This window comes from Lissotriton helveticus, chromosome 12 (genome assembly GCF_964261635.1).
Source record: "Lissotriton helveticus chromosome 12, aLisHel1.1, whole genome shotgun sequence".
Lineage (NCBI taxonomy): Eukaryota > Metazoa > Chordata > Amphibia > Caudata > Salamandridae > Lissotriton > Lissotriton helveticus.
This window is the reverse complement of record NC_136073.1, coordinates 127646285-127667426: the sequence shown is the minus strand read 5'-3', so window position 1 is coordinate 127667426 and position 21142 is coordinate 127646285. Positions and strand designations below refer to the sequence as shown.

The following is a 21142-nucleotide window of genomic DNA, read 5'->3' as shown; positions in this document are numbered from 1 at the left end:
AATACATCACGTGAAAATGATCGAAGCGGTGTGATGCCAATTTTTCATCAGTCATGCACTATTATGCAATGAGCTTCGCAGACCCTCCGATCGTATTCCCCTCTTTCTTGTTCACTGTCCTGATCTGCAGCTCAGCCCACTGAAAAGACTCCCCCTCACCTCCCGCCTCCCGGAGTTACAGAGAAAACAATTCTGAAATGTTAACAAATGTACTCCGTTTATAAATCATTCAAAATAACATCAAGTGAATCAAAAGTAAAAAATCGCATTTAAAAGTGAAACTGAAGAAGAAAAATATGAGCTGCGTTGGCCGGGAATCGAACCCGGGTCAACTGCTTGGAAGGCAGCTATGCTCACCACTATACCACCAACGCTTGCTGTTCCACTCATACTCTGAATGCATATCTGTATCTAATACATACAAAAGTTAATCAGGGATTTCTGATGGTTATAAATCACAAATTTGCGAGCTGGCTTCACAGCACGCTCTTTTGACCATTTCACTGCCTTCACACATATTCTCCAGTTTTTAAGTTGGAACTATTCTTCCATTTACAGATGTGGAGGTGACGCGCTGGACCCGAAAAAGCATCCCACTGTCACTTTCTGCAACCCACCCGGAAACACATGCATTACTGCCGGAAGCGCTCGCAGTCTCACTTTCATAGACTGCTGGGCTGGCTGGATCAACTCCTCCGCAGATGGAAATTTGTTCATGCACCGTGGAGTCTTTTTAACACCTAATTGACACACCCCTGTCCTACCCTCACCGCATGCCGGGCATGCACCAACAGAGAGTACATGCCCTGCCATGTACATTACGGAGACCTAAATAAACAGCTGATCCAGCTCTTCAGAACAACTTGATTACAATTTGGCTACAAAGAGTAGAGGTGGGCGAGTCAATCATTTAACAGGCAGCCGAGCCAAGTGTCAAGCTTGGCTGTAAAAGTAATTGCAGAAGTAGAAACATTAAAACATCTGTAATGTAAACCGGGCAACAAACATTATGTAAAGATATGTTAACCTCTTCGAGGCTATTGACGGAACCGTTCCGTCACGGCTCGCGGGTGAGCTGTGCTCATGACGGAACGGTTCCGTCACGGCCCGCTCGCCGCGCCTGTGCGGTGCTGATTTTGCGCCTGCGCGGCACGTTTCATTAAGCGGGCGGGGCCGTGACGGAACCGTTCCGTCATGAGCACAGCTCACCCGCGAGCCGTGACGGAACGGTTCTGTCACCCACGCAGGTCAGCCGCGCGCCCCCCGCGACCGTTAGCGCTGCGGCGGATTAGCTGCCGCAGCGAAGGTGATAAAGTCTCTTCATATCTGAAGCAAGTGCATTTCGTTAACATGATGGTTGTAGCGTGGGTGCTGGGCAATCGCAGTGCGCCAGCTGCGCGGACAGGGTCACTGGTTGCTGGGCAAGGCCCACAGTTAGCTCGTATTAAATTACAGACTGCCACACAGATTACTAGTCGGGACCGGAAGCCTCGAGCAACCCGGCCCATTTATTTATAGCCCTCTGGCCTGAAGGTGATACAAAGTGTGGTAGTGCTTCTGGAATCTCGCCTCGCCAGGCGAGCAACTAGAATGCTACATCCCTCATCAAGTTGGATCTTGAAAATAAACCAAAGTCATTAGAGTCTAACAAACAAAGTCCGCCAACTTCCGGTTGGGCTTTGGATTTGGGCGGTGGTCATATTGATGACGGCACGTGTCCCATCGCATCCGCGGGCTGGGACGACTTTCCCCTACCGCTCTCTGATCAGGGCTGGGGTTTTCAGGCACCGTCGTTGTTATCGGACTGGATGGTGTGCCGGCCTCCGATTCCTGCTCAGTATCGTTGTGTGTGGTCACAGCGAGTTCTGACTGCTCACCCATAGGCTGTTCTCTGGTCGTGCCCAGGACTTCCTTAAACCACGAGATGTTTCTCGTCACAGTCTCGCCATCCTTCTCTGCCGTAACTGCCGTCCCACTTGTTGACGTCACTGCCCACACACCTGTTTCTTAGGGAGTTCGAAACTTCCCTGTGTTCCACCGGTTTCTGTTCATCACTCAGCATCCCGGCTGTAGGATACGGGTCTTCGCCTTGCGCCTTTTGCTTGCCTTGCCATTGGTGTTGTGTCTCCTCTCTTGGGTTATCGCTGGGTCATAATGGTTCTGCTTCCAGCACTCGGCCCTTGGGAGTAAGTCTCTATGAGGCCCGGCAAGCATTAGCGACCACGGGGATGTTTGGGTAGTGCAGTGAGGCGTACTGCGGTAGTCTCTCAGGAATTGCTGCAACGCGTATTCGGGGTATGTGCCATCAGCCGTGGCGATCCGTAGTATTTTATTGATGGTTCGCATGAATCGTTCCACTTCGCCGTTTGCCTGTGGCCATTGTGGAGTTACTCGATGGTGCTTGATCCCGAGACGTGCCACAAAGCCTCTGAACTCGCTGCCTTGAAATGGAGGCCCACTGTCGGTTTTGATGATGTGCGGGATACCAAAGAGGGCGAAAGATTTGTCTAGCACTGGCTGGAGGTTGGTAAATGACGTTGACAGGAGTACTTCCACTATGGAATACTTCGTGTAGCTGTCTACAATGACTGCCGTTACTCTTCCATCTGGGAAGTTCCCAAAATCAAGGCTCAGCCATGCCCATGGTGAGGGTGCTGGCTCCTCGGTAATAATAGGTGCTGGTACTTCAGTGTTTCCAGCGAGTTGGCACCCTCAGCAGTTACGCACTGTGAATTCGACGTGGTCTTCCAGGTCTGGGAACCATACTTTTTCCCTCATACGGGACTTCATCCACCCTATTCCCTGATGTCCCTCGTGGGCAAGGATTGTTGCTCGTTCCTGCAAGCTGTGTGGCACTATAATGCGTGAGCCCCTCAGGATGATTCCGTCTTCTGTTGAGCTGAGCTCTTTCCTCACCTTCCAGATTTTTCCAAGGCGGTTTCGATCGTATTCACTCCACCCCTGGATGTTGCGAAGGAAACGGTCCCACGATCCCCCTTTCAGCACACTTGACACTCGCTGGAGGCATACGTCTTTCTCAAGGTGTTCTTTTACTTCTTCCAAAGACAATGCTCTGGAACATGACCACCGCGACACCCGGTTGATGAATTCTTCAGTTTGCCTCTCTTGTTCCGTGCTTGTCGCCATCTCTGCCGCCGGGTGGCGTGACAGAAAGTCTGCCGGATTCTTGGCACCGGGCCGATACACCAACTCCATCTGATAATGTTGCAGCTGTATCGCCCATCTTTCGATCCTTGGTGGAGGATGAGGTGCTGTCCCTTTGAACAGTGGCAGGAGCGGTTGATGGTCGGTTACCACTCTAAACGGGTTTCCACTTACGTTCAGGTGGAAGTGATTGCAGGCCCATTTAATAGCGAGGGCTTCCCGCTCTATTTGGGAGTAGCGAGTCTCGGTTGCAGTGAGTGATTTGCTCGCAAGCGCAAGGGGAACCTATGTTCCTGGGTCAACAGCGCCCCTAGACCAACCGGACTAGCATCGACAATTAACTCCGTTGGACGGGAGGTGTCAAAGTACGCCATCGTTGTGCTGTCCAGCAGTGCCGTCTTTTTCTGTTTGAATGCCTTTTCCTCATCGGCGGCCCATTTCCAGGGATTTTCCTTCTTCGTTAAGTTGCGCAGTGGGTCTGCGATAGTTGCCAGGTTTGGGATAAAACAACCGCAGTACGTCGCCATTCCCAAGAAACTCCTCACCTCTGACACAGTCTTTGGTGCAGGTGCAAGATGTATTGCCTGGGACATACGGGGATCTACCTTGACCCCATCAGCACTAAAGACGTATCCAAAGAAATCGATGGATCGCTGGAAGAATTGGCATTTGTCTTTGTGGAGTGTCACTCCATGCTCAGCTAATTGCCGGAGGGTGGCTCGTAGTCATCTGTGATGCTCCTCAATTGTCTTGGAATGTATCAAGATATCGTCACTTACATTCAAGATTCCACCAAGACCAGATAGTATGTCCCTCACTGTGTTCTGAAATATTTCCACGGCTGAGGAAATCCCAAAGTTGAGCCTTTTGTAACGCCTGAGCCCCAGATGTGTTGAGAAGGTCGTTATATTTCTGCTCTCCTCTGCCAGTGTGAGTTGGTGATAGCCAGCATTTAGATCCAGCTTTGAGAACCATTGAGGACCGTTGAGATCTGCTAGGATGTCGTCTACGGTCGGGGTTAGATGCCTCTCCCGCTTGATCGCCTGGTTTGGCATCCTCATGTCAATGCATATTGGGATCTTGCCTGGTTGTTTCGGCTTTTCGGCAATCACCATGGGTGACACCCAGGGGGTAGGGCCTGTCACTTTTTCAATTACCCCTTTTCGTTCGAGCTTTTGGAGTTCTTGCTCAACCAAAGGCCGTAGATGAAATGGAATCCGACGGTGTCTTAATGCTATCGGTTGTACGGCCTTGTCAATGTGTAACTTTATGGGTGGTCTCCGTATCTTTCCTAGTCCCTTGAACAGCTGTGGGAACATTTCTAAGATGTCATCTGCCTGTAGAAGTTTGATTGCATTTGCAAATGCGATGAGGTGGAGGTCTTCTGCGGTGTGACTTCCGACTAGTATGTCCGCCTCTCGATCTACGACATGGAATACTGTCGTCACTTCGTGTTCTTCCGCTTTCACTTGCACCGTCATTTTCCCTTTCAGAGGGAGTGGTGTTGTGCTGCCATATGTTAAGATCTTGATCTTTGATGGAGAGAGAGTTGGCTTCGGGTTCAGTCTTTTGTAGTGCTGTGACCCCATCACGTTGACGGTTGCACTGGAGTCAATTAGGCCGGTTACCTTGGATCCATCAATTTCGATGTTGCATTTCGGCTGCAGTCGCCGTTTCCTCTTGAGATCACTAGCGAAAGACACGAAATAGCACTCTTCTTCTTCATCGGAAGATGAGTCATCTGGACGTTGGGAACTGCGAGCGGGGCCCCTGGATGACCGTGGCGTCGCGGATTCTTCTAGAGTCAGGTTTCTCACTGCCCCTGTTGGTGGTCTCCTTCCGGCGGCACCTCTTCCTCGTGAGCCTCCCCGGCACACACTTGCAAAATGATTCGGAATTCCGCATTTCGAGCATGACTTGCCCCTGACCGGGCAGCTGTCCGGGAGATGTTCTTCTTTCCCACACCACCCGCATGACGTCCGGCGCGTGGTTCTTGTCAGCCATTATCCTCTGCTTCCACGGGATGAAGTTCGAACAGCATCTGCTCTCTCCACCTTGACGTTGGCTACTTCATCCTGGTGTGAAGTGAGCGCTGCTTCCATTGCTGTTGCTCTAACGTCTGAGAGCTCATGTGAGCGAGCAAGGATCAGTATTTCTTCAAGGGTTATTCGGTGTTGGTGCAGTATCAACGTACGCAATGTCTTGTTTCGGCACCCCTGGATTAGTTGCGCTGTCACCTCTTTAGTTTCGTCGTCCTCAGTGCACGTGCTGCCCAGCTCTTGAAGGCGTGCGTGGTATGCATCCATCGACTCCCCTTCGTGTTGTCTTGCTTGCCTGAGCTTGAACCGTTCATAGTGAGGATTGAGTTGAGGGTCAAAATGTGCGTTGAGCGCGGTGACGGTGGCGTCATAATCGTTGGCGGCGCCGGTGTTTGGAAGGTGCACGAACAGCTTATATATCTCGTCACCTGCAAAGTGTAATAGCAATGACCTTTTGACCGCTTCGTCGGTTTCTCGCATGGCTATGAAGTAGTTATTAAGGCGGCTGACCCATACTTTCCACCTCGGGGATGCAGTGGCTGGATCTACGAGCTCACTAAATGGCGGGAGCGCTGAAATCTGAGGATGCACCGGGTGTGTAGCTACTAGTGCGGCTGCCGGCTGCTGGGCTGCTGGCACATTCGACATGACCACCTTTCCTGCTGAAATGGGACTTTATACTGTGTGGGTGTTTGTTACCGCCCGTGCTGTCTTGGGCTTGCCAATGCTTGATTGTCCTTTGTGTGCGCATGGGTTGCTGATTCCCTGACAACAGTTTGTCTTTTGGTTTGATGAGGCGTCCTAGCCTTCGACTCCCTTGCTTTGCGCACTTCTTGGGGTTTAGCTAGTCCCTGCAAGGCATTTGCATTAGCCTGTGCTTGTTGTGGAGCTTATCTTGTGCTGGGATTTCTGTTTTCCTCTTGTTATCTCTTCCCTCGCAGTTCGCGTTGTTTCAATGGGCCCTACGCTGCTCTTGTGGCTTGCAGCGCACTTTCTGCCGTTCTGCTTTGCTCGCGGGTGTTGATGAGGCCCTTCCATCTACTGTGCATGCGCGTGCCCATGCCTGGGTGCGCGGCGTCGTTCTACCGGGTCTGGGAGCGCTGCGCTCAGCTCGTGCACACCCGCCTTCCAGAGCTTACCGGCAGGGTGCGCTTCAGACGATCGGCGGCTTCTGGTCAGCTGTCCTCTGCCTTGACGTCGTGGTGACGCACGACTCAGGCCTCGTCCTGTCTTGAGCCAGTGTCGTGACTGGAGTCGGTGTGGTCACCACAAGGTAGGAGGTCTCGTCCTCTATCTTCTGGGTCGCAGACTTGAAATCCCACCCTCGTCGCCAGTGTAGCGTGGGCGCTGGGCAATCGCAGAGCGTCAGCTGCGCGGACAGGGTCACTGGTTGCTGGGCAAGGCCCACAGTTAGCTCGTATTAAATTACAGACTGCCACACAGATTACTAGTCGGGACTAAAGCCTCGAGCGACCCCGGCCCATTTATTTATATCCCTCTGGCCACGCCTGACCAGTAGGTGATACAAAGTGTGGTAGTGCTTCCGGAATCTCGCCTAGCCAGGCGAGCAACTAGAACGCTACAATGGTGATTAGTATATCAGATTATAGCACTGAATTGACATTCATTAAAAGTTATAGTGTTTAAACATGAAAGTACATTCCTGCCCCACCCCAATGCCCGACTTGACCAAATGCCTTTAGTCAACTAAAAGCAGGGCCACTGAATTATGCGGCAGGAGATGATCAAATTATTCGGCAGGGTTGCGTAAATTATGCAGTAAAAAAAGACAAATTATGTGGCATAATGTGGCACATTTTGTAATAGTATTACCTCATTATTTCATCATTTTTAAACTTGGTAGCACTGTCTGGGCCTTGGTTGCACTCTGGGGGAGGAGGGGGGGAGTACTAGACCCGAACTTCAGGGTGGGGCTAAGACTCTCCGACAGGGCCCGCTTGTGCGCTGGTGGCGCCCATTACGACAGTCTTCTTTGTCTCTCTCCTCTCCCATATCCTCCTTATTCATGACTTTCCGTCACTACCACCCTCTAACAGTGCATGTCATCTCTCTATAGCCTCTCTCACACTTACACTTAATTTTGTTATAGTGCTACTCATAGTTCACTCACACTAAGTTCTGTGATCTGCATGGTACACGTTCTTTGCAGAAGGCACATTAACCCTCCACGCTACTCTAGCTAAAACTGCAACTAGACAAAATTCTGAATTCTGATATTTGTTATTGTCGCCTCAAAACTACCTGACGCACAAGGAAGTTCATGTGTTTTTAAACCAAACTTTTTTTTCAAACAGGTCCCCCCCCCCAACCTCACCAAAGTCAACGCCAGGTGCAGCTGCACCAGTCGCACTGCTCAAAAGCCTGCCCTGCTCCCAGCAATGGGGCAGGACAAGCATTTCCAGAAATGGGACAAGAGCTATCCTCATATCCATTAGTTGAGGAAAACGATCTATTTAAGTGGTGGGGTGTTATACTTCCCCCAAATTCCAGCTACTAAAACAAGTTAACAGATTTCTTGTATATGATTTAAGGGAGAGTAGACTTCTCCCCTGATAATTTTTTTTAACTTTTGGGATCGAATTTGCCAAAACCACGCAGACCCATATTGCCATTCATGAAATATTCCAGTACTTTCATGGTGCACCAGGGAAGCCAGGCCTTTCCTAGGAATAGATCTAGTTTTTTTGCAAATGTCTTACGTCAGAAATTACTTCCTCCATACCAAGGTCATTATTTTTTTCATGGGTGAGCCCCTTTTGCCAAGGAGTACATTCAATATGAAAGTGCCAGAAAATTACAACAGATACTTCTGCCACAGCCATGGGTATAGCCAAAATGTCCCTCCTTATACAAGGGTCAGCATTTTGCCATAGACACCCCCTAAACAAAGAGTACAGTAAATCTCATGGCAAGAGTTACCTCAAATATAAAAATTGATACTTGTATAGCGCACTACTCACCCGCAAGGGTCTCAAGGCGCTTGTACGAATACCGCTGTGGAACCCATCCTGGCTTCCCCTGTGAGGTGTCCACTCCTGGGCACCCCCAAGGTGGTCAAAAGTCAAACTTTTGCTACGGATCCACCCCATATGCTGAGAATTACGAGCATCATGTCAGGGCCGTCTGCCAGGTGTGGTGGCAGGTGTTCGGTATCTCTTCCACTGGGTATGACTGGGCTTGCGGTTTTCTCAGTTAGACAGTTAGAGTCCCCACAGCCAATGATGATGTGTTAATAGAACCATGTCAGGGCCTGCAGTTTGCCATAGGTAACACCTCCCACCCATACGCTATTAGTGTCCTTATCCATAAGGCAAGGAAAACCTCCAGTGTGCCAAACCAGCAGCACCCTTGCACGCATAACACTCATACACTGACACACATTCTCTCTCACACACATTTTCACTATATCTCTGGCACTCTTTCGTACATTAGCACTCTGTCACAGTCACACACAGACACACTGCCACTCACTCTTCCACTAGTCAACCTGCTTTTGTGTTAGAAAAGCTTACCCTGCAGCTTCTGCTATACCTGCCTTGCCTTTTAGTGAAGCTTAATAAAAACATATTCTCTGCACTCTATTCAAAAATATTAATATATTGCCTTGTCAATGTTTGTTACAGGTATGATGTGAATGAAAAGTACACTTCCTTAAATTAGCTGTATGGGGCTTATATTTAGGTTCACGTGTGGGTCAAGCAGTTACAGTATAAGAAATGAACGAATCCACGTTCTAAAGCAATATCACAGCATCCAGCTGATCTCATGAAAGGCTTGACTTCTTCAGCAACCATGGATTTCATCATAGAAGTAATACTTTGCATTTTTGGGTTTTTGAGACCCAACTTACAATGTAAAAAAAACTGCAAGTCCCAGAATGAAGCATTGTGGTGCATGGAAAGCCAGGAATGGATGAAGGTGTCACACAATCCTCAATCCATCACCATACACCAAAGCCTCAGCCCTTATCTCCCTCCTCACACCATCCCACATTCTCAGTCCACTCTCCCTTCTTGCACCAGCACCTTTGTTGCAGATTGAATTAAATAGGCCTCTAAAACTACAGAAAGAGTAGGTATCTGCGGGTGCCTCTGTAGAAATATGTGAATATTCATGTGAGTTGTGTAATCTTTATATGTGCAGAGTAACAGGTGTGCTTATGTAAGTGTAGGGTGATGGTGAATAGTGTGAGTGAGTGCAATGTAAGTAGTGCAAGTGTAGGGTGAAAAGTATGCAGATGTGAGTGTCCGGTGACCTGTAGGAATGCAATGTGTTTTTGATAAGGATCCATCTGAAGATTCCACGGACCATGCAGAGGGTGTGGAAGCATGAGGAGGCTACTGCGTTGGCTTATTATTTCATTGTCAGTTCACTGTAAAGGATGACGCCAAGATTGCGTGCGTGGCCTGTTGGTGTGGCAGTACGTTCAAGTTCTGCTGCCCACCAGGTGTGGTCCCATACGGAGGTGTTTTTCCTGAAGATCAGTACTTCTGTTTTGTCGGCGTTGAGATTGAGGAAGCTGTCTCTCATCCTTTCAGTTATGTCTGTCATGGCACTGTGGGAGTTGGTTTTGGCATTAGTTGGGTCCTCAGTGCGTGAGAGGATGAGTGTCGTCTGCGTAGAAGATTATGTTGGGGCAGTGGGATGTGATGATGTCTGCAAGGGGGGGTCATGTAAATGTTGAATAAGGTGAGGGTAGGAGAAGGGAGGCAATCGGATGTTCTATGTGGATCCTGAGAGGAAAGAGGTGATGCCAGCCGTGTGGAATCGGTTGAAGAGGGTGTGGTGTGAGATGGTGTCAAATGCAGCGGCAAGGTCAAGGAGGATACGGGCCACAGTTTCTCTGCGGTCGTGGAGAGATCTGATGTCATCTGTGGCGGTGATCAGTACCGTCTCAGTGCTGTGGTTGGCACTGAATCCAGATTGTGGGGTATCGAGTAATTAGTTGAGTTTCAGGTATTCGGTGAGCTGTTGGTTGATGGCTTTCTTGAGGGCTTTGGCCGGCAAGGTGAGCTGGGAGATTGGTCGGTAGTGTTTGAGGTCAGTAGGGTTGGCCAAGGGCTTTTTAGGTGGGATCTGGCCTATGCGTTTTTCCACCCATCTGGTAAGGTTCCTATGGAGATGGAGGTGTTGAGGATGGAGGTGAGCTCTGTGCTTATAGGATTGGCTCTAAGGTTGAAGATATGGTGGGGGAAGGAGTCGATGGATGCCCCAAAGTGGATGTACAACTTGATGGAAGAGGTGGTCTGCACAGTAAGTGGAGATCAGGTGATGATCATTCGGCCGGTATTTGCTGGCTGCCTGAGGTTGTCGTGGCTTGGAGTGGTAGGTTGGGGGCAGAAGTTTTTATAGATCATGGCTTTCTTGCTGTGGAAGTAGTCTGAGAGGGACTCAGAGATGTCTTGGGAGAGGAGGATGGTGTTCTCTGTGGATGTACGGCATTACGACGCGTTCTGTTACAACGCGTGCCGTTACAACGCGGTTTTTTCAACGCAAGTCGTTACCAGGACTTGCGTTGGAGGGGGTGCGGACTTAGGAATTTTTTAATTTACTATTCCAACACCAGCCTACGTACAGTAGGGAAGGTGTTGGATAGTAAATTAAAAAATTCCTTGTCCTGCAGCGCCCTCCAGCGCAAGTCGTGGTAACGACTTGCGTTGAAAAGACCGCGTTGTAACGGCACGGCGGTGTAACAGCCGCGTTGTAAAGGCTGTTCACCGTTCTGGGTACCTGGAGGGCTGGCAAATTCCTTGATAATTTTGAACAGTTCCTTCGTGTGGTTGGCCGCTGTGTCTATGCGTCACTGAGGGCTGCTCTCTTGGCTTTCTTGATGCGCCGGCAGAATTTTCTGAGGGCTGTTTTGTGGTATGGCTCTGTCAGAGGGGTCCTTGGAAGCTTGCCATCGCTTCTTAAGTCTATAGCAGTTGCACTTGGTGGTTCTGACCTCTGGGGTGTACAAGCTGGCTAGTTTCAAGGCTATGTTGGTTTTAGCTGGTTTCAGTGGGGCAACTTCATTGGCGCTTTTGGTGATGCAGATGGTGAAGTTCGGGGTGGCAGGTTGAGTTCTGCTGAGGTTTTAGGTAACAAGATGCTGAAGAATTGGTTCTATTGTATCTCAGTAACTGTTCATCCACTGTGGTGGGTGGCTTTGTGGTATTTGGTAGTTGTGTTGAGCTCTGCCGGAGATGGTAAAGTGGATGATGGCGTGGTCGGTCCAGAAGAGCTCTGTGGCGTGGGTGAATTTGAGTCTGTTGCTCGGGGTGAAGATGGCGTCAAGTGTGTGTCTGGGTTTGTGCACGGGTTCTGTGACTAGTTGGGTGAGGTCGATGTTGTTGAGGTTCTCTAGAACGGAGGCAGTGTTGGTGCTGTTGGGGTAGTCGATGTGGAAACTGAGCTCACCGAGCAGGATGTAGTGCTGGGAGTCGATGGCCAGGGGGACGATGAGGTTGAGATGGCATCGCAGAAGGCTGATCCGGGTCCTGGTGGTCTGTAAGTGATGGTGACTCTTATTTGGGTCATGGCATCTATTTGTAGTCGGAAGTTGAGGTGCTCTATATGGGGTTGTCATTGGTGATGGTGCATCAAATGGTTACCTTGAAGATTATGTGGATGCCTTCAACTTGTCTGTTAGTGCAGTCTCTGTGTTTCATCTTGCAGCCCCTGGTGTGTCAGTGGCGATGTCGGCGTTTGCAGTCAAGTTGAGCCACATTTTGGTGCTGAAGGCCATGTCTGGGGATAGAGTGGTGATGGTGCCCCACATTTCTATGGCATGTTTGCAGAGGGAGCAGGCGTTGAGCATGATGCATTGGAGTGGTGCCGGGTTGTGCATAGGCTTGTATGTGTGGGGTCTGGTTAGGGCTGGTGGTCCTGTACTGCATGAGAAGCGGCAGTGGTGGCAGGTGAAGGGTCCTTTGTTTGATCGCTGGGAGGTCGTGAAGCAGATGTTGTTGTGGTATTCAGGATCTAGGGCCAGGAGGTCCTTGGCGGTGTACCATGGATGGTGGGAGGCTAGGGGTTCTGGCGCTGAGCATGATGTGGGCGTGGACAGGCACAGACAGGTTTGCCTATGCAAACCTTCACCACTCTAGTGGCACAGCCGTGCAACAGCCTCCATAAGTAGTCCATGGGGTGGGAGGGGCTGAGCGGGAGACAGGAGATCAGGAAAAAACAGAGGGAGTGGGGGAGCAGAACACTGACAGTGAAAGAACAACTGCAAAGCTAGACCTAACAAACAAAATACCAGGACAAAGTAATTAAAACTACAGAATAAATGGGAAAAGCTAGCACAAAGATGACCAAAACACGAGCAGGCAACTGAATAGTGGACAAACAGCAGGCTATAACAAGAGGCTTTGGGTCTGGGAAGCCAAGTCCCGATCTCGAGGAGCCAGGCAGGGGAATGGCACAGAGACTGGAGGCCAATGGGCTACTGTTGGTGCCACACAGTGGGCTCCATAAGTAGTCCTGGGGATAGTAAGGGCTGAGCAGGAGGCAGGAGATCAGGAAAAAATGTCTGGAGTCGGTGGAGGAGGAAAACAGTGGTGAAACAACAAAGGCGCAGCTGGACCTCACAAACTAAATACCGGCATAAAGTTACATATGAGTTTGGGTGCAAATGAAAATGCAGAGTTGGAGGATTAATGCATGGTGAGTCATGAGCTTATTTGAGTGAGATTGTAGAGTAAGCTTTGCGAGAGACAGGTGAGTCAAGTGTCACATGAGTGTATGGTGAGTAGTGTGCTTGTGTAAGTACAAGGTGAAAAGCGTGAGTACATGGTGAGTGGTGTGAGTGCATGGAGATCACTGTGAGTGCAGCTTGAGTGGTGTGCTCAAGTGACTGCTGGGTAAGTGGAAGGAAAATGGCATGAAATCATGGCAAGGGGCATATGTGCAGTGTGGTTGCTGTGAGTGCAGGGTGAGTGGTGTGCTCAGGAGAGCGCATGGTAAGACGAGGATGAACGATGTTATTGCAGGTTCACAGCATGAGTGCAGTGTGATGGATGTGAGTGTACAGTGAAAGTGACAAGTGAGTCGGGTGTCATGTGCATGCAGGGTGAGCGGTGTGCTTTTGTGAGAGCAGGGTAGGAGGAGGATGAATGGCGTGAGTGCATGGTGAACAGTGTGAGTGCAGTGTGATCACTGTGAGTGCAGGGTGAGCATGAAAGTGAAGGGTGAGTGGTGAGAATGAGAAGGGAGCTGTCTGAATGCAGGATGTAGTCCCAAATACCTGGACTAACTCAACATTGTATGGATGCTGGCGTAGGGTTTCAGATATAAGTTAAACTATTGCTATTTTGGCATCAATCACGGATGGAGGGTGGAGGAAATAAATAATATGCTGATCCTGCAACAAACTTTTGGTCTCTGATTTGGGTTGCTAGCTGATCGGATTTATACAGGCACATCGGTATTTTGGTGTTTCAGCCACAACAAAAATAAGCCAAATCACCTAAAGCTGATATTTTTAGCACTTATTTGTGCATACTTCAAAGAAAAAATATAAATAGCACTTTTAAATGTGTTCTAGGGCTGCATTAATGATCCATGACTAATAAAGGTAACAGTGACAGAAAAGTCATATTACAAATGAATACACACCATTTTATTTACAGCCCTATTTAGTGTCAAGGCAAGGCCTTTGCAGAGGCTCACCTGTCTAGGGGAGCCATGCCTATGGCGGTGATGCTGAGGCTCGAACCGGGGGTCATGGCGCAGGTTGCTGCAACTTTGCGCAGGGGCAGGTGTGGCATTGGCACCCGGAAGCATTAGAATGCTTCTGGGAACAGCAGACCTCCACAGAGACTTAGGCATTGAGATGTTGGACGACCATCTCCTCAAACTCAACAGGAAATTCTACAAAGGATTAGATTAAAAGGAAAACCCACTGATCAGGAAACTCGCAGACATCTCTACAAACCCATTTGACCCCTACCCGCGTCCCATTGAAGCGCTAACCTTGCGAAACTGAAACAGCAACACAGCATCCAAAAACTCATCACTGCTTGAAGGCAAACGCCGGCAGGTACGCAAAACTCACCGCTGCCAGATGGCACAATCTCCTCGGCAAGCAACCAAAATCCTTTCGCTGTCTGATGGCATAATCGCGGCGGCAGGCACCCAAAACTCAACACTATCAGAAGGCACTAGATAGACAAAGACAAGACTCTCTGAGGAAACATGCTGACAATTCTGCAAACTCAATTGACCGCTACTCGCAGCCCATCACTGAGCTGACCATGTGATACAACCTCAACTGTGACAAAGAGTCACACATCAATAAGACAACCTAAACAGCGACAAAAATAAATTCGAAATGAATGTGGAGTAATGAGGCTACTGCCTCAGTATATAAAAACTCATCACTGTCAGAAGGAATCTGACAGACGAAAACAAGACAGTGTCGCAGCTGCAGGTCTCTTTCCAGTTCACTGCCTTGGACACAACAGGATCCCGCTACTCCCCCACGGACATCTTGGGGACAGAGTGCTGCACTGCCCCAACACTGCAGCCACAACCTACGTTTGGTGCCACCAGGAACTGCATTGGTTAGAGAACTTGCTTTCTCAATCTTTAAGGCTGAGGAGGTGAGGGGGGGCAAAGAAGGAAGGGCCCTTCTTTTTTGTAGTCACAACGGCCGCTTCCTGATTGTGGCGGGGGAAAGTTATGGGCTCGCTCCCTGGTGTTTTCAATGGTTCTGTGTTCTCAGTTAAAGGGATAGGCAAAGGCAATTGCATTGACAAATGTACAAAATATTTTAGGACAAGAGTCTTTGCAGGTTAGTGAACATGTTCGTGACCTTTTTTTGAAGCAGGAGAAATCACTGGAGCCTAGTGGTTAAGGTCTGGGTTTTTTACTCTGAAGGCTAAGTGTTAAATTTCCTGGGGTGTGGTTTTGCTCCGGAGAAGATGGCTGCGCTCAGCTGAGCTCAGCTCGAGTGCGGACCTCTCTTCCATACCTGCAGCGTTTTTTCACCGAACTTGGGAGCAGCTGCACTCCCCTATGTTGTTCCTGAATGTCGGAGCGGAATTTTGAGCTGCTCCCACTCTGTTTACAAGCGTTATTGACCCAGAGCCGCGGCAGTGAATCCCTCTCCTCAGACGTGAGCAGGCGCCATTACATAAGACTGTCGCTCACATCCCGTGGCTTTCTGGTGAGCAATTACTAGCGTATCATGAGTTAAACACCCAGCAACGTTTTTCTCTTCTCTCCCTTCATAGCAATTATTCTCATTACAGCATATTTGCTATGCGTATTATGGCATTTTCATGAATGCCATATAAAAGGCTCTTTTTTTCTTTTTTTTAATCCTCTGCTGTTTTCACACAGCATTTTCTATATTGACATTGCCTTTTATATCGCATGTATTGGTTTCTGAATATAATTTTTTTTTAGTACTTACTTCGCTCTGGATATTGGTAACACAAGCTTATACATATTTTTCCTTCACGTGTGCATGCTTCTACTTGTTGCTCATGCAGCATAAGGGCAAGCTCAGATTGTCACCAAAGTTGGCACAACATCCTCGTTGTCACGCTACTATGCCCAGGGATATTTTAGCCTCTGTCAGGCCTTCATCTTCTGGCACAAAACCCAAGCGGGTAAAAATGACCACCCCTCACCCATTCTGTCATCACACAACCCTGTTCTTGATACTATTCTTGATGAGGTGAGGGGATTAAAATATTTTATGTCAGCTACTAATGAGAAACTCCAACAAATTGAGGACAGATGAATTAATATGGAAGCAAAGGGGTTCGACATGGAGCAACGTATAAGTGATTTGAATGATGCCACTATCAAGATTCCTATCTTGGAGCAAGAGATTCAACGACTCAAGCTGCATACTCTGTATCTTGAAAATCAGAATAGATGTAATAACCTCTGTATATATGACTTACCAGAAAGGTTTGAGGGCCCGGACCTTCTCCTCTTCTCCTCTTCTTGTAGAAGTTCCTGCCTGAGCTTTTGGACCTTCAGTGTGACCCTCCACTGAACATTCAATGTGCACACCTACCTAGTCGTTTTCAACCTCATTCTAATAGACCTAGAGTGTTAGACTTGGCATCTTTTGGCTTGTTTCACCTGAGTTTTTGCTTTCTTCCATCCCGGTTTGAACTCTGTTTTTGCTGGCGCAGTGTTTTCTTTCCACACAGCTGATCAGCGGTAAAGTGCAGGTGTTCCTATAGTAAATTGTAGGGTGCAGTGTATGTGAAAGGTAGGACATGTCCTGGTATGTGTGGCATGTCCTTGTAGCGAATTATGCCCCATTTCGTTTTTCACTACTGCAAGGCTACCTGTTCCCCATTAGACAGAATGGAAAGTTTTTTTATAACATTTTATAAACATAACTGGCCCGGGGAATTAGGTAACAAAATAAAGTTTAGTATGCCTCTACTCAGAATCTAAAGATGCATCTTTTAGTGAAGGAGATGTTTACATTCTGTGTTTGAAAATACCACTTTTAGAAAGTAGGTATTTTCTTGCTCAGTCATCCCTTGTGCCCCTGCTGGAATGTGGATTGCCTGTCTGGGTTTTGGATAACAGAAGACTAGGCGAGCAGGAGTGGCTCCAGATAGTCTAGGTAGGTCAGGAAAGGGCTGAATAGACCTGGGCTGTGATGGGGGAATGGGGAGGAGATTTCCTTGCACCTCATGGGGCCTAGTCTGCCCCTGACAATGCAGTCTCCACCTCCTGTCAGGAAATCACCCCAGAGAAGGCAGAACTTGTTCTGGCTGGGCACAGACACTCTCTGCCTAAGAGATTAAAGGATTGTGGGATATTAATATTGGGGCCCAGACCACGGAACTTTAGAACTCTTTGGATCCAGTAGACTGCCAAGAAGAAGAGCTGGAGAAGCTGGGAGTAGGACCTACCACTTTGCTGTGTGCTTTGCTGTGTTGGCCTGCAGTGGCAGCTTCTGTTTTGGGAAGTGAAAGGGCTGGACTGAACTTTCTGCAATCTGCTTTTTTTTTAGTTTCTCCAAGGGCTTGAGGTAGAGCTTGCCCCCTGTTCACGAAGTCTCAGGAACAACAAAGACTTCAAGCTCTTCTGCCCGCAGCACTGGGGACTGTGTGTTTTGTATTGCAACAGAGGAAAAGCAACTCGACGACGTCTACGATGCTGCTGCCAACTCCGTTTCCTGACGGCACCACAGAGGGCACTGCCGCAACGCCGCACCATGACCTTGGTATCACTGACAATGCCATCTGACTCCGCCACCGAGCCGTTGCTCGTACCGGGACCTGTGAGCACCGCACTCTGCACCGCCTTGCTTCACGATGACGCCTTGGTATCCCCGACGACGACGCCCCACACCGAAAACAACGCTGCTGCTTGCACCATGGTTCGAGGACACCGTTCGTAAAGTTACACGACGCACCGCCCTCATCACGCACCGCAGCCTTGGTCTACCGACGCCAGTTCCATTGAATCCAGTTTGTCAGCCGACAACAGCTCTTCAGCAACGACGCAGCCACTGCTTGCACCGTGACCTGCCAGCACCGTGACAAGCACCGCCTTCATCTCGCACCGCGAGCCTGGTCTCACCGATGATGTCATCTGACGCCGCCACCGAGCCGCTGCTCGCACCGCAACCTGAGGGCACCGCACACCACACCGCTGCACTTCGCACCACAGCACACAACCTCTGCCGATGCCAGTGCTCCTGATTCCAACAGAAAGGAGCTCGACCTGCAACGCGAGTGACTTCAAAGGCCTCGACGTCCTGCATTTCTAACAGGTACTGTTTACAGGTCTTTCCGACACCGTAGCTGGTCTGTTAAACCGTGACCAGCCTGAACTGTTGGGATTTGTTGCTCACGATGTTGTGATAGCCCCGGACAGGGCTATCAACACCAAGGAACTGGTTTTAAAACTTATTTTGACAATTGTAGATTTTTGAATACTGTATTGTGGATTTGTATCGTTTTTGGTCTTGTCTTAAAGTATATAAAAATATTGGCTATTTTTCTAAACTGGTGTAGTGTCCTTTTGTAGTGCCTACACTGTATTACTGTCGATTATGTGCAAATGCTTTACACCATGCCTCTAAGATAAGCCTGAATTCACGCGCCAAGCTACCAAGGGGGTTAGTAGGGGTTATTATAGGAGTGTAACTCCCTTATCCTGACTAGGAAGAAGGGTCCTTACTTGGACAAAGGTGCAAGCCCTTGCCAACTAGAGACCCCCATTTATAACATTTGTGGCAGCGGTGGGATAGGACTTGCGTTTGCACTGGATTTACAGTGATTGGTGTGCACTACTGCCATATCCCAGACCATTACGTGCCACATACTAGTCCTTTTTCTTTTTGGCCTATTTTTTTATCTTGCCAGTTTGAACTTGCTACTTTGTCATGCCGGCATCAAGAGAATCATCCGTTGCATCCCTGGAAATTGTCTTTGAGAAAGATAGGTTGGAACTCTACAATGTTAGGGAATTGAAATCCATTTGCAAGAGCCTAAAAGTCCAAGTCAGAGGCCTCACTAGGAAGGACAAGCTACAAAAGGCGCTGAGGGCCTGTGTATCAGCTAGAGATGCAAGTGGGCAATCTGGGGATTTTAGTGGAGAGGCGAAGGGGCCTATTTCTAGGGTGGATGTGCTTATGGGAAGGGGAAACCCTTCCGGCCAGGCAGCAGTAGCCTGTCCCCAGAGAAGCTGGAGGACAGGTGGGAAGCAAGGAAGTTCGAGTTGGAAAATCTCAGGCTAGAAATGGAGGAGAGGAAGATGATATTAGACCATGAACGAGGCCTTAAGGAGCTGGAGCGAAGAAGTAAGCCCAGCTCAGATGGTGGCAGCAATTCGTCAAGACAGGCAGACCGAATCGTGCACATCCCTGAGAATGTAGGCAAGGAATTCAAGAAGGGGATGACATAAAAAGTTGGTTTCAGGGGTACGAGGCAGCAATCCACATGAATGGGGTCCCTGAAGAGAATTTGGGAGCAGGATTGTGGCCTATCTTCCCCAAAGAAGTGAAGCATACTTTAATAGCTTTGGGTAAGGGGTATCACCTCACTTATCCAGACATGAAGGACGCCCTTCTCACTAGGTATGGTCTTACTCCTGAAAAGTACAGGGATCAGTTCAGGTCCAGTAAGAAATCCAATGCCAACACTTGGTTGGAATGTGTGGATGTGTTTTGCCGGTCACTGGATGGCTGGGTGAAGGGCAGTAATGTGACACATTTTCAGGGACTCTACAATTTGATTGCATGGGAGCACCTATCCAGTCTATGTTTTGCAGATCTGCGCCAGTACCTAGTTGATAGTAAGCTGACTGACCCCAGAAAGCTTGCTATGGGGGCAGACCACTGGGTGAGTACCAGGGTCCACAAGAAAGCGTATGGGGGAGACTTAGCCGAAGGTGGGCAGGGTGCACAGCCGAAAAGTGGGGGAGACAATGGTAAAGCACAGGAGTTCTCTAAAGGGCCCCAAACTAACAAGGGTAAAGGTTCCCATCCCCCCGGGCATAAGAAACAAGGGGTCTCGTCAGGAAAGCCTGCTGAGACCAGCCCTGCAAATGTTTTGCATGTGACCAGGTGGGGCACATGAAGGGGGACCACAGTTGCTCCAAGGGGCACAGTCACCCACCGGTGGGCAGTCCAAGGTGTTGGCTAGTGTAGCGCTTGGGGAGGAGGAGGAGGAGGAGTACCCTCAGGAGGGTGGGGATCCCGCAGAAATGACAGTCGTCTCACTAGGGGACAGTGAGATGGTCCCAGGAAACCAGATACCCCCTAACACAAAGAAATACAGCAACTGGGTGACCATCAATTGGAGAAGGGTAGAGGCTCTCAGGGATACTGGTCCCAGTGTGACCTCAGTCCGGTGTTACCTGGTCTCTGAGGAGCAGGTAGTCCCAGGGGCATTTCACAAGGTAGTTGCGGTGGACAATTCAGAGCGCGAGTGTCTGGTGGCGCAGGTTCCCTTCGAGTGGGGGGGTCTCATGTCCCTAGAGGGTGGTTGTGAGCCCTTCAATGCCTGTAGATTGTCTGCTAGGTAACGACCTGGAGCAGTCCTTGTGGAAGGATATTGAGCTCAGGTCTCACTTGGAGATGCTTGGGTTGCCAGAGTGGGCATGTGTGTCCACTCGGTCAATGGCAGCCAGAGAGGGTGGTCAGGGGGACTTAGAGCCTGAAACAGTGGCCCAGGTCCCTGCCAAGAGAAAGGTCACGGCCTGGGAGGAGGCGGACCTTGAGGGGGACGCCCCGGTGCCTAAAGGGGAACAGGTAGCTGAACTGGGGGACATCTCTGAGCTGACCCATTGGCAGCAAGAAGGGGGTCTCACCAGGGAGGAATTCTGCCAGGAGCAGAAAGAGTGCCCTTCTCTAAAGGGTCTGCGGCGACAGGCTGCAGCCCAGGTGACTGGTGATCAATCCGGATCACATTGGATCTACTGGGAGAAGAATCTCCTGTATAGTGAGCCTAAGGTCGCTTAGCCTGGGTCAGCCCGTGTGCTAGTGGTACGCCAGCGTTTCAGGACCTTCCTACTGGGTCTGGCTCATGACATGATTTTGGCAGGACATTTGGGGCAGGACAAAACCTTCAACAGGCTTGTCACCCACTTCTTCTGGCCCATAATGCGAAGGCAGTCAGATGTACATTGCCGGTCTTGCCAAATTTGCCAGGCAAGTGGTAAGAGTGGGAGGAAGGTCAAAGCTTCTCTCCAACCGTTCCCAGTTGTTGAAACAACCTTTGAAATGGTAGGGATGGACATTGTAACATAAAACATAACATAACATGTGTATTTGTAAAGCACACATATCACCTAGGGCCTCAAGGCGCTGAATAACAGATGGATATTGTTACCCAACTCAATTGGTACATTGTGGGGCCACTGGATCCCAGGACAGCCATGGGCAACAGGTACATCCTGGTCTTGGTGGACCATGCCATACAGTACCTGGAGGCAATCCCTCTGAG

The 21142-nt window shown here is 49.4% G+C and overlaps 1 non-coding gene across 1 annotated transcript; it reads right to left on the bottom strand.

Moving 5' to 3' along the window:
- Nucleotides 1-302: 302 nt before the first annotated feature.
- On the bottom strand, nucleotides 303-374 carry TRNAG-UCC (transfer RNA glycine (anticodon UCC)). The gene has a single exon. It is a non-coding gene; the product is annotated as a tRNA-Gly (tRNA).
- Between the last annotated feature and the right edge of the window lie 20768 nt (nucleotides 375-21142).